Source organism: Amphiprion ocellaris, chromosome 2 (assembly GCF_022539595.1).
Source record: "Amphiprion ocellaris isolate individual 3 ecotype Okinawa chromosome 2, ASM2253959v1, whole genome shotgun sequence".
Taxonomy (NCBI): Eukaryota; Metazoa; Chordata; class Actinopteri; family Pomacentridae; genus Amphiprion; species Amphiprion ocellaris.
In genome coordinates this window covers 34,949,272-34,961,828 of record NC_072767.1, presented here as the reverse complement: position 1 = coordinate 34,961,828, position 12,557 = coordinate 34,949,272, and positions in this window count along the sequence as shown.

Sequence of the window (12,557 nt, the reverse complement as noted above, 5' to 3'; positions counted from 1 at the left end):
CTTGTGCCACTCAGGATGATTTGTAAGAACATTAGTGTCTTGCTAAAATTTCACACAACAGAATCAAATTTAGAATTTCATCAAAACTTTAGTTTGTGGTCAAACACCTGCACCACTAACTATATTCTCATCTCTCCGTGTTACCGTGTCAACACACGAGATGGTGAACATGAAAAAACTGCCACGTGAAAAATTTAGTGTACCCCATGGTGGAAATTGTTGGCTATTTTTTCATTTCTTTCTTTCAGACAAGTAAACAAAAAGCAGCAAAGTGATGTAATCAAACAGTTGACAAAACTACAAAACTGTGATTTTCATAATTTAAACATACTAGAATTACAACCTCATGAAGTAGTTTGCCTCCATGTCTGTCCAGACTGAACCTTTGACTTTTTGAATAAAAAACGTCGCCACCTAATTTTTAAAATCTTATTATGCAAGTGAAAATTAAGGGCCGAGTTATGGCCAAAAATGTACAAATTTTGAGCAGCTGCCGACATGGGAACAAAACTATGAATCACTTTTACATTTATGTCACTTTAAAATCCACAACATTAGATCGCTCCAACTCAGGTTTGTTTTGTCATCATGCCAAGCTCTAAAGAGCTCTCTAAGGCTTTCAAATAAAAGCTTCTGGATGCCTTTTGAGTCTGGCTAGGATTTAAGATCTATAAATCATTTGACATAAAACACTTTTCTGTACGGAAAATCAACTACAAATGGTATAGATGTCAAACACCTGCCACTTTGATAAGTACTGACTATGAGCAAATTCAACCCCAGAGCAGTCTGATGCTAAAAGAAATCTCAGACTTATGGACAACTTAGACAGGAGAAAAAAATATATGAATCCCACAGAGAGATGTTGTGGGGAGATTTGAAATACTGCCTGGAGTAGAAGACAATAATACAAAACACCTACAAGTTATTTCTGCTATAAGGAGCAATAATAGGCTGCAAACCACAGAGGAATAGTGCATCTATTGATATTATTGTTAAATAAATGATCAAAAAAGCTAATCTGGCTTGAAGTTTTGTTCTGTAGGCTCCATCTCCAATACAATCAAGGTTTTGTTTGTCCAAATATGTCAAAAAAGTGAACTGTTTCCATGGGATATGCTTAATTTTGAACATGACTGTGGTATACCTCCAGCATATGATGACGATTTTACACATACATGGAATGGTATCTTTGGAACGCCTCTTTTGCGCATTTTTTCCCAAATATTTAAAATTGTTGCTATTTTTTAGTTTTTTGTGGTATTCAGAAAGCAATCTCACCATTATCCACAATTTATTTCATTTCCACTGCAAAAAGCAATCTCTCCATTTTCATTGCATCATGAGAGCACTCAAAAATCTGTCTTTATTCTAGCATGCATGGCCGCTCTGAGTTTATTTTATCTCTTTTCCAAGGAGAATATGCTCACAACCTGCCTACAGTTCCTACTTAATAAGGAAATGGGATATAGCTTTAATCTTGTTCTGACATGTTCATCCAGTACAAGAGCATCCTGATAACAACTTCTATTAAAGACAAGATATTCCTGGATATAATTACAGAACATAAATGTCATATCACAGTTTTGCCAGAAACAAAAAGAGACTGAGTAGATCATTTGTCACCTCTACAGCATCCAGCTCGGTCCAGAACACATCCTCACCGAAAGAAACCTCCTGTTTGTTTTGGTTTTCACTGTAAATTACACATGTCCGTCTTTACAGCTATCAGCTTAGTGTCCTCTCAGTCATCCTGAAATCTCAGCTAATCCCTCAAGAGAAAAAATTTAATGACTGCCAGGAGTCTGGCACAGTCTTTCCTCTGTGTTTCTACCTGTTATCTCTTTTTTCTCTGAGCCTGTTCAGACTCTCATGCTGCGTCCAACAATCCACGATTTGGTGGCTGTCATCGATACACTACAGTTTCAAAGGGGAAACGCTCAACCGTGGTGTTTAATGGCATTTAAGAAAAACACCACATGGACGTGTCAATAAGGTTAAAAAGAAACGTGATTTTGACAGATTCATTCTGGCATCTTAAAAACATGGCCAAAACCTTGTGCTCAAGCAACACTTAGAAAGACACAGTAATGGTTTATTTACCTCTGACATGGACTACTATAATGGTCCGTGTATATTTAGCAATTGGATTTTCCGTTCTGAAACGGGTAAAAAACAAAAAACGAGTGGTTATTTGATTTTCGTTTTAAAATACAAAAATTTTAATTTAAAAACAAGGCGTTTTTCCTTTTCATGATTAAAAAGGGATATACGAAATTTTAAAAATGCTTTGATTTTCATTTTATATTTAGAATTTTAAAAAAGTAAAATCAGTAAGAGACCGAAACTACAAAGGTTCGTTTTTTCATTTTCTGAGACCGGAAGTGGTCATCAGTGTGGCGTCATCAGAGTACGGTGCATAGACTGTATATAATATTTTTCGTTAGTTTTCATGGTCAAAATGAGAGATCAATAAATCAATACTGATTTTTTTTTTATAGAGCGTTAAAGTTTTGCGAAGCCAGGGGGCGGGGCTACTTGATTGACAGTCCGGTCTGGAATGATTGACAGGTCCTATGGAGGAGGCAGCAGAGACTCTGCTCTCCTCGTTTGGATTAATTCTGATATAATAACTGTTGGTTTGTTTATCGGTGGAGCAGCAGAACCTTTTCCACAGACAGTTTTCCTGCCCGTTGGCTTGTTTAAACCAGATTTCTGGTTTAAACAAGCAGACACTGAAAGGACCAGCAGACACTGAAAGGACTCTGATAGTTCGGTAAGTTAATGTTTATTTTCGTATCGGCGATGCTTTTAATGCACTTTATATGCAGCTTTAGTGTCAGATGTAATGTGTGCCATGCACTCCAGATGTTGGTGGAGTTTGTTTCAGTGTGGGTTGACCAGAGAAGAAAGTTAGCATCCAGTAAATATTAGTTTTAATGTTAGCGATGCTAACCGAGCTAGCTGCTCAGTCGTAGCCTCATTAAAGCTAACGTAGCATTAGGCTAACGTAGCATTAAGCTAAAGATGTTTGTGTTGTGTTTCATGTAAACAGCTGAAGTGTGTTGTGTTACTGTAATGTGGTACATTTAGTTAATAAAACTTCATGGAGATGCTGGTTCACATTAATGTAACGTTTAGAAAACCTAAATGTGATTAAAACAGTAAGGTTAAGGTTCTGTGTTGTCAGTAGTCCTGAATATCTGCTGAGCAATTAAATGTTCATCAGTGATTAATCTTTAGTTTGAAACTTTTCTTGGCGCCTATATTTTTTTTAAGTGTAGGTCATTTTAAGGTAAGACATTAAAGGATGGTTTTCTTAGGTAAATTAATTTAAGGTTTAACTGACTGAAATCTTTCAGTCAATGTTGTGTTTCTTTCAATTTGAAATATCTCGATTTAATTAATACAGCTCAGTCAGTTACATTTTATATTATTAAGAATTCTTATTCAGTTTAACACTAGATGACGTATCAGTCCATTGAGTATTTCAGAGCCAGTTTTTTTCTTTTCAATTATCTGTATTTAAAGTGATATTATTAAAATATAATTGCAATGAAACAGCAGCAACATAAGAAACGACCAAATATACAAAGCTATTTTAATATTTAAAAAATGATCTATCAGTTAGAACATGGTTAAAGTGCAGCTTAAGTTAAGTTAGCGAAACTACAGATAAGCAACATTTCTTTTACTTCCAGAAAAATAAAAGCCTCATATTTGCTATTTATTAAAAAATGACTAAAAGCAACACTTCCACCAAGTTTGTTTTAGTTTGTTGGCATTTATCAGTGGAGCAGCAGCACATTTTCCACAGACAGTTTTACTGTCCGTTGTCTTGTTTTAATCAGTTTTCAGTTCAGTAATTCAGTCCTTCGGCCAACTGGACCAACAGACACTGAAGGACTCCGACAGCTGGTTGGTAATAAATGATAATTTACTGATCGGTGCTGGTTTTAATGAACTTTATGTTCAACTTCAGAGTCAGATATAATGTGAGCAATGAACCCCAGGAGTTGGTGGAGTTTATTTGTGTGTTGACCAGAGAACAGAGTTAGCATCCAGTGAATATTAGCTTTAATGTGAATTAGCGATGCTAACCGAGCTAGCTGACCAGTCCTGATTAGCAGCTAAATGTAGCATCAAGCTAACCATGTTTGTGTTGTTTCCTGTCAACAGCTGAAGTGTGTTGTGTTCCTGTAATGTGGTTCATTAAGTTCATAAAACTGTGGCTGGTTGACGTTAATGTAACGTTCAGGAAACGTAAATGTGATTAAAACAGTAACATTAATGTTGTAGTTGTCAGTAATCAGCTTTAATTTGACACTAAAACAGACTGATAGTTTTAAATGACATCAGTTTCATGAATTTGTAGAAAATTGTCTCATTTGTTGTTGTGATGTTGCTGCTGATTCATTAAAACCAGATGATCCATGTTGAAGATACGTTTAGTTCTAGTATCAGAAGTACAAGAAGGAAAATGGGAGTTTAGTTCTGCTACGTCAATGATTTCAGGAATAAAATAACTAAATGAGTCTTTATGCCTCAACCTTTATTTTACAACAATGAAATAATGAAATAATCACAGATAATAAAAATATAAATAGCAGAGAAAACCTGAGAGAATAATTTCCTGAAAAGTCTGTGAAGGAAAAGCAGCTTTTTATTCTGAAAGATCAGAATCAGCTCCAACATCTGCATCTGACACCATCAAGTCAACCAGAAAGAAAAGAAAAAAGAAAATGACTTCTTTCTGATCACATCTGTTCTGCTGCTCACAGGCTGCTGCTCACATTCTTCACATTTATAGTCCACTTTTAAAAGTTCAGCAGACAGGTCCTCTGCTTTGGAGTGTGACGATGTCGTCGGTGATGTGGAGAGTGAAGTTTCTGTTTCATCTACAGCGTGCTTTAGGGCAGCCGGGTAGGACTTGATGTTTGAAATACTGACCGACAGCTCAGATTTAACTGTCTGTAGTTCCGTTTAGATGGATGTAAAATTTTCACTCAAAGCCGCCAGGAGCTGGGTCTTTAAAATAACCGCCGTCTCGTTACAGAGTGAAAGTAGCAATTCCTCCTTAAGGTCAGAGATTGCAGCAATTCAGAGCCTCTTCAAAAGAAGACGTAGCTGATGAAGGCATTCTGGAGCAGGACCAGAAAGACCACGACCAAGCAGCCTTGAGATCTTAGGCAGCGTCTCCCTCAGGTGGGTGTCAACGGTGTTCACGGTCAAGTCTGTGGTAATCCCATCAAAAAACAAAACAGAAAAAAATCTAGATTATAAATCAACATGTAACCAAAGCACTCTGTGTATAACGCCATAGTATAGGATGTAGTTCAGAAAATGTCACAGCATAGCATGTTGCCCAAAAAACATCATAGCATAGCATGTTGCCAAAAAAAAGTCATAGCATAGCATGTCGCTCTAAAAACGTCATAGTATAGCATGTCGCTCAAAAAATGTCATCGTATAGCATGTCACTCTAAAAACGTCATAGTATAGCATGTCGCCCAAAAAACGTCATAGTATAGCATGTCACTCTAAAAACGTCATAGTATAGCATGTCGCCCAAAAAACGTCATAGTATAGCATGTCGCCCAAAAAACGTCATAGTATAGCATGTCACTCTAAAAACGTCATAGTATAGCATGTCACTCTAAAAACGTCATAGTATAGCATGTCGCCCAAAAAACGTCATAGTATAGCATGTCACTCTAAAAACGTCATAGTATAGCATGTCGCTCTTAAAACGTCATAGTATAGCATGTCGCTCTAAAAACGTCATAGAAAAGCCTTTGGTCCACAAAACGTTGTTATGTCCCGGCTGTCTGAAGTAGGTGAGGAGCAACACAAAAACAATCCAAACGCTGGTTTCCAGAGGGTTAGACGAGTATTTATTTGAAAGAGTTTTGAAGTTTACAACAACACAACATGTGAGGGGGTTAAAAGCAAATAGGTGTTAGTAAAATAAAAATAAATAAAAGAACTAAAAGTGAACTTCACATTGACCTTGATGGGCATTCCAACCAGGAACAAAGTAAAAGATAATCAATACAAAAAAAACCCTCTTCCTGTTCACTTCATTGTATTGAATGTTTTTTCCTTTGATTTAATTGCTTTTTTTAATGTAGTTTATTTCTTTAATCTTTTTTTCCTGTCAAGATTTTAACCCCAACCTTAAAAATGAAACACACCCTGAAATCACAATGAAAATACTTCTGTCACAATCATGAGTTAGTCAATTATTCAGTTTATCAATTCAACTTTATTTATTTAGCACCTTTCACACAGATGACAAAACTAAACAAGCAAAGACAAAAAACTATGCTAAAACTATGATTAAAACTCAAAAATATATTAAAAAAAAAAAAAAAAAAAAAAAAGATTAACATGGTAATAAAATATGTTGTGTCCAGGGTACGGAGGGAGTTTATTGAAGTCTTCTTGGGCTCACATGGTAAGTCATTTAAAATATAAACTTGATATTCAGTCCAAGGAAACTGGGAACTGCAGAGCGACAGAAGAAGCAGCAATACCTCCTATTTTCTCCTTTAATGAGTCGACTCTTCTTGTGCTTTCAGACCAAAGAACTACAGACTCTTCACAACCTGCGCAAACTCTTGGTACAGGACCTCACCACACGGGTCAAGAAGGTTTCCATCTCATTTCTACTCTGAAGATCACCTTCTCCTGCTTAAACTGCTGACAAATGTTTCTGCTGCTCTAAAGTCTGCTCTCCAGAACTTCCTAAAAACTCTCAAAGTCTCTTCTGCTGCAGGCTGCTTTGTAGAACTGTTCCAGAAAACCTCACTAAACCACATGGAGGGGCCTCAAGATAGTCGTCCAAATGAAACCGTATAAAAAGCAAACTAGTACAACCCAAACTCTAAAGTCTCCTGCAGCCTACCAGAGAACCTCTGAGAACAGAGAATCAGGACAGGAACTCTTACCTTCTGGACAACCAACGATGGTTCACAAACAAGAATACAGAATGTGTCTGACCAAAAACCTCTAAAGACTCACTACAGCCAAGATGAAGGCACAACTCAGCTGCACCAAACCCACTAATCAATGCACACATTAGCACCATGTGCTAACTGTGGCTAGAGAACCACCTTTACCAAGACAACTATCCAGTACAAAGCCCTAAAACACACCAAGAAACACATTAAAGACGATTTTACTGCTGGAAGCTGCAAGCCAACACCTAAAGAACAAACTAAAGCAACGGAGCCAAACCCGGTTCAGTGGTGAAGAGAAACAGAAGAAATGTTTGGCTGCAGACACATAAAGCAGGAAGGCACTGAGCTGCTCAGGTGTTCCTGATAACACCAAGCAGCCACCTGGACAGCCAATCGGAACACAGCTTACTGGAAGTCCAGAGGGCTGGGTTAGTGAAGGAAATTTAGTTTAAAGTTGAAGCAGAAAGTTAACAAAGAAAGTTGAAAACCACCTTCTGATACCTGAAATCTCTGAGTTTTCACACAAAGAATGCCTGAACATGTCAAACTGGTTTCATAGTAGAACCATCATTGTAAAAACATCATAGCATGGTGTGTTGCTCAAAAAACATTAGGACCCGGCTGTCTAGGGTCGCCGAGGAGCAACACAAAAACAGGACAAACGCTGGTTTCTAGGGGGTTCGGCGACTATTTATTTGAAAGAGTAAGTTTACAACAACACAACATGTGAGCAGAAAAATCACAAAGTCTGTCTTTAGTTCAACTGAAAATATTAGTTTTTGTGTTTTTTTTTCTTTTCTTATAGTTACAGAAATGGTTTGATTGCAGTGATTGCCTCAAAAGGTTGTGCAATAAAATATTAAGGGTACCATCATTTTTGTCCAGGTCTGTTTCATAAGTTTTTTTTTTTTTTTAATAATTCTGTTGAATCACAGTTCAAAAGCAATGTCTGATTTTCATTGCTTAACTTTCATAGAATTTTTATTTATTATTACTTTTGTCAGATTAAAATTATTTCTGTGACCATTGTGGGTTTTTCTTTCATTAAGCGAGGGGTACCAACAATTTTCTTCACGTATGTATACCACTAAAACTTCACTGATTTTTATGTAAATGTTCTTAAAGAATATTTTAGAGATGAATGATGACAGATGAGGGGATATCCTCTCCTGAAGATGGCTAAAATTTGACTGAAACGTTATAGTTTAGTATGTTGTCCAAAATATGGAAAAAAAGGTCATAGTTCAGTATGTCGTCCAAAATGTGGAAAAAAATGTCATAGTTTAGTATGTCGTCCAAAATATGGAAAAAAACGTCATAATTTAGTATGTCGTCCAAAATGTGGAAAAAAATGTCATAGTTCAGTATGTCGTCCAAAATGTGGAAAAAAATGTCATAGTTTAGTATGTCGTCCAAAATATGGAAAAAAACGTCATAATTTAGTATGTCGTCCAAAATATGGAAAAAAAACCTCATAGTTTAGTATGTTGTCCAAAATATTGAAAGAAAAGTGTCATAGTTCAGTATGTCGTCCAAAATGTCACAAAAACGTCATAGTTTAGTATGTCGTCCAAAATATGGGAACAAAAGTCAGTTTAGTATGTCGTCCAAAATATGGGAAAAAAAGTCATAGTTTAGTGTCGTCCAAAATATGGGAAAAAAAGTCATAGTTTAGTATGTCGTCCAAAATGTGAAAAAAAATGTCATGGTTTAGTATGTCGTCCAAAATGTGGAAAAAAAATGTCATAGTTTAGTATGTCGTCCAAAATATGGGTGTTTGTCACAGCCTGCTTTACATTATTTCATCATATGGCACGTTTTAACATGTTGAAAAATGACATTTTTCGACATAGTATACTATGGCGTTTTTTTTGCGCCAAAATTAATGATTTTTTTTTCAAAGAAAACCTTTCTGGAGTGTTTTTCATGCCCTCCTTTACATTATTTCCTCATATGGCACGTTTTTACAACATGTTTGAAAAATAGCATTTTTTTTCGACATAGTATAGTAAGGCGTTTTTTTGCGCCAAAATTCATGATGATTTTTTTTTTGAAAGAAAACCTTTCTGGAGTGTTTTTCACGGCCTCCTTTACATAATTTCATCATATGGCACGTTTTTACAACATGTTTGAAAAATTGCATTTTTTTTCGACATAGTATAGTAAGGCGTTTTTTTTGCGCCAAAATTCATGATGATTTTTTTTCAAAGAAAACCTTTCTGGAGTGTTTTTCACGCCCTCCTTTACATTATTTCATCATATGGAACGTTTTTACATGTTTGAAAAATGGCATTTTTTTTCGACATAGTATAGTAAGGCGTTGTTTTTGCACCAAACTTAATGACGACTTTTTTTTTCAAAGAAAACCTTTCTGGAGTGTTTTTCATGCGCTCATTTACATTATTTCCTCATATGGCACGTTTTTACAACATGTTAGAAAAATCCCATTTTTTTTCGACATAGTATAGTAAGGCGTTTTTTTTGCGCCAAAATTCATGATGATTTTTTTTCAAAGAAAACCTTTGTGGAGTGTTTTTCCCACCTTCATTTACATTATTTCATCATATGGCACGTTTTTACAACATGTTTGAAAAATCTCGTTTTTTTTCGACATAGTATAGTAAGGCGTTTTTTTGTGCCAAAATTCATGATAATGTTTTCTTCAAAGAAAACCTTTCTGGAGTGTCTTTCACGCCCTCCTTTACATTATTTCATCATATGGCATGTTTTTACAACATGTTTGAAAAATCTCATTTTTTTTTGACATAGTATAGTAAGGCGTTTTTTTGCGCCAAAATTCATGATGATTTTTTTTTTTTTGAAAGAAAACCTTTCTGGAGTGTTTTTCACGGCCTCCTTTACATTATTTCTTCATATGGCACGTTTTTACAACATGCTTGAAAAATCGCATTTTTTTTCGACATAGTGTAGTAAGGTGTTTTTTGCGCCAAAATTCATGATGATTTTTTTTTCAAAGAAAACCTTTCTGGAGTGTTTTTCACGGCCTCCTTTACATAATTTCCTCATATGGCACACTTTCACAACATGTTTGAAAAATTGCATTTTTTTTCGACATAGTATAGTAAGGCGTTTTTTTTGCGCCAAAATTCATGATGATTTTTTTTCAAAGAAAACCTTTCTGGAGTGTTTTTCACGGCCTCCTTTACATTATTTCATCATATGGCACGTTTTTACAACATGTTTGAAAAATGGCATTTTTTTTCGACATAGTATAGTAAGGCGTTGTTTTTGTGCCAAACTTCATGAAGACTTTTTTTTTCAAAGAAAACCTTTCTGGAGTGTTTTTCATGCGCTCATTTACATTATTTCCTCATATGGCACGTTTTTACAACATGTTAGAAAAATCCCATTTTTTTTCGACATAGTATAGTAAGGCATTTTTTGTGCCAAAATTCATGATGATTTTTTTTTTCCAAAGAAAACCTTTCTGGAGTGTTTTTCACGGCCTCCTTTACATTATTTCATCATATGGCACGTTTTTACAACATGTTTGAAAAATCTCATTTTTTTTCGACATAGTATAGTAAGGCTTTTTTTTGCGCCAAAATTCATGATGATTTTTTTTTTCAAAGAAAACCTTTCTGGAGTGTTTTTCATGGCCTCCTTTACATAATTTCATCATATGGCACGTTTTTACATGTTTGAAAAATTGCATTTTTTTTCGACATAGTATAGTAAGGCGTTTTTTTTGCGCCAAAATTCATGATGATTTTTTTTTGAAAGAAAACCTTTCTGGAGTGTTTTTCACGCCCTCCTTTACATTATTTCATCATATGGCACGTTTTTACATGTTTGAAAAATTGCATTTTTTCGACATAGTATAGTAAGGCGTTTTTTTGCGCCAAACTTCATGACGACTTTTTTTTTCAAAGAAAACCTTTCTGGAGTGTTTTTCATGCGCTCATTTACATTATTTCATCATATGGCACGTTTTTACAAAATGTTTGAAAAATCTCATTTTTTTTCGACATAGTATAGTAAGGCGTTTTTTTTGCGCCAAAATTCATGATGATTTTTTTTTGAAAGAAAACCTTTCTGGAGTGTTTTTCACGGCCTCCTTTACATTATTTCATCATATGGCACGTTTTTACAACATGTTTGAAAAATCTCGCTTTTTTTCGACATAGTATAGTAAGGCGTTTTTTTTGCGCCAAAATTCATGATGACTTTTTTTTCAAAGAAAACCTTTCTGGAGTGTTTTTCACGGCCTCCTTTACATAATTTCATCATATGGCACGTTTTTACAACATGTTTGAAAAATGGCATTTTTTTCCGACATAGTATAGTAAGGCGTTGTTTTTGCGCCAAACTTCATGACGACTTTTTTTTTCAAAGAAAACCTTTCTGGAGTGTTTTTCATGCGCTCTTTTACATTATTTCCTCATATGGCACGTTTTTACAACATGTTTGAAAAATCGAATTTTTTTTCGACATAGTATAGTAAGGCATTTTTTTGCGCCAAAATTCATGATGATTTTCTTTTCAAAGAAAACCTTTCTGGAGTGTTTTTCACGGCCTCCTTTACATTATTTCATCATATGGCACGTTTTTACAACATGTTTGAAAAATCTCATTTTTTTTCGACATAGTATAGTAAGGCGTTTTTTTTGCGCCAAAATTCATGATGATTTTTTTTTGAAAGAAAACCTTTCTGGAGTGTTTTTCATGGCCTCCTTTACATAATTTCATCATATGGCACGTTTTTACAACATGTTTGAAAAATTGCATTTTTTTTCGACATAGTATAGTAAGGCGTTTTTTTTGTGCCAAAATTCATGATAATGTTTTTTTCAAAGAAAACCTTTCTGGAGTGTCTTTCAGGCCCTCCTTTACATTATTTCATCATATGGCATGTTTTTACAACATGTTTGAAAAATCTCATTTTTTTTCGACATAGTATAGTAAGGCGTTTTTTTTTGCGCAAAAATTCATGATGATTTTTTTTCAAAGAAAACCTTTCTGGAGTGTTTTTCACGCCCTCCTTTACATTATTTCATCATATGGCATGTTTTTACAATATGTTTGAAAAATCGCATTTTTTTTCGACATAGTATAGTAAGGCGTTTTTTTTTGCGCCAAAATTCATGATGATTTTTTTTCAAAGAAAACCTTTCTGGAGTGTTTTTCACACCCTCCTTTACATTATTTCATCATATGGCACGTTTTTACAATATGTTTGAAAAATCGAATTTTTTTTCGACATAGTATAGTAAGGCATTTTTTTTGCGCCAAAATTCATGATGATTTTTTTTTCAAAGAAAACCTTTCTGGAGTGTTTTTCACGGCCTCCTTTACATTATTTCATCATATGGCACGTTTTTACAACATGTTTGAAAAATTGCATTTTTTTTCGACATAGTATAGTAAGGCGTTTTTTTTGCGCCAAAATTCATGATGATTTTTTTTTCAAAGAAAACCTTTCTGGAGTGTTTTTCCACGGCCTCCTTTACATTATTTCATCATATGGCACGTTTTTACAATATGTTTGAAAAATCGCATTTTTTTTGCGCCAAAATTCATGATGATTTTTTTTTGAAAGAAAACCTTTCTGGAGTGTTTTTCACGGCCTCCTTT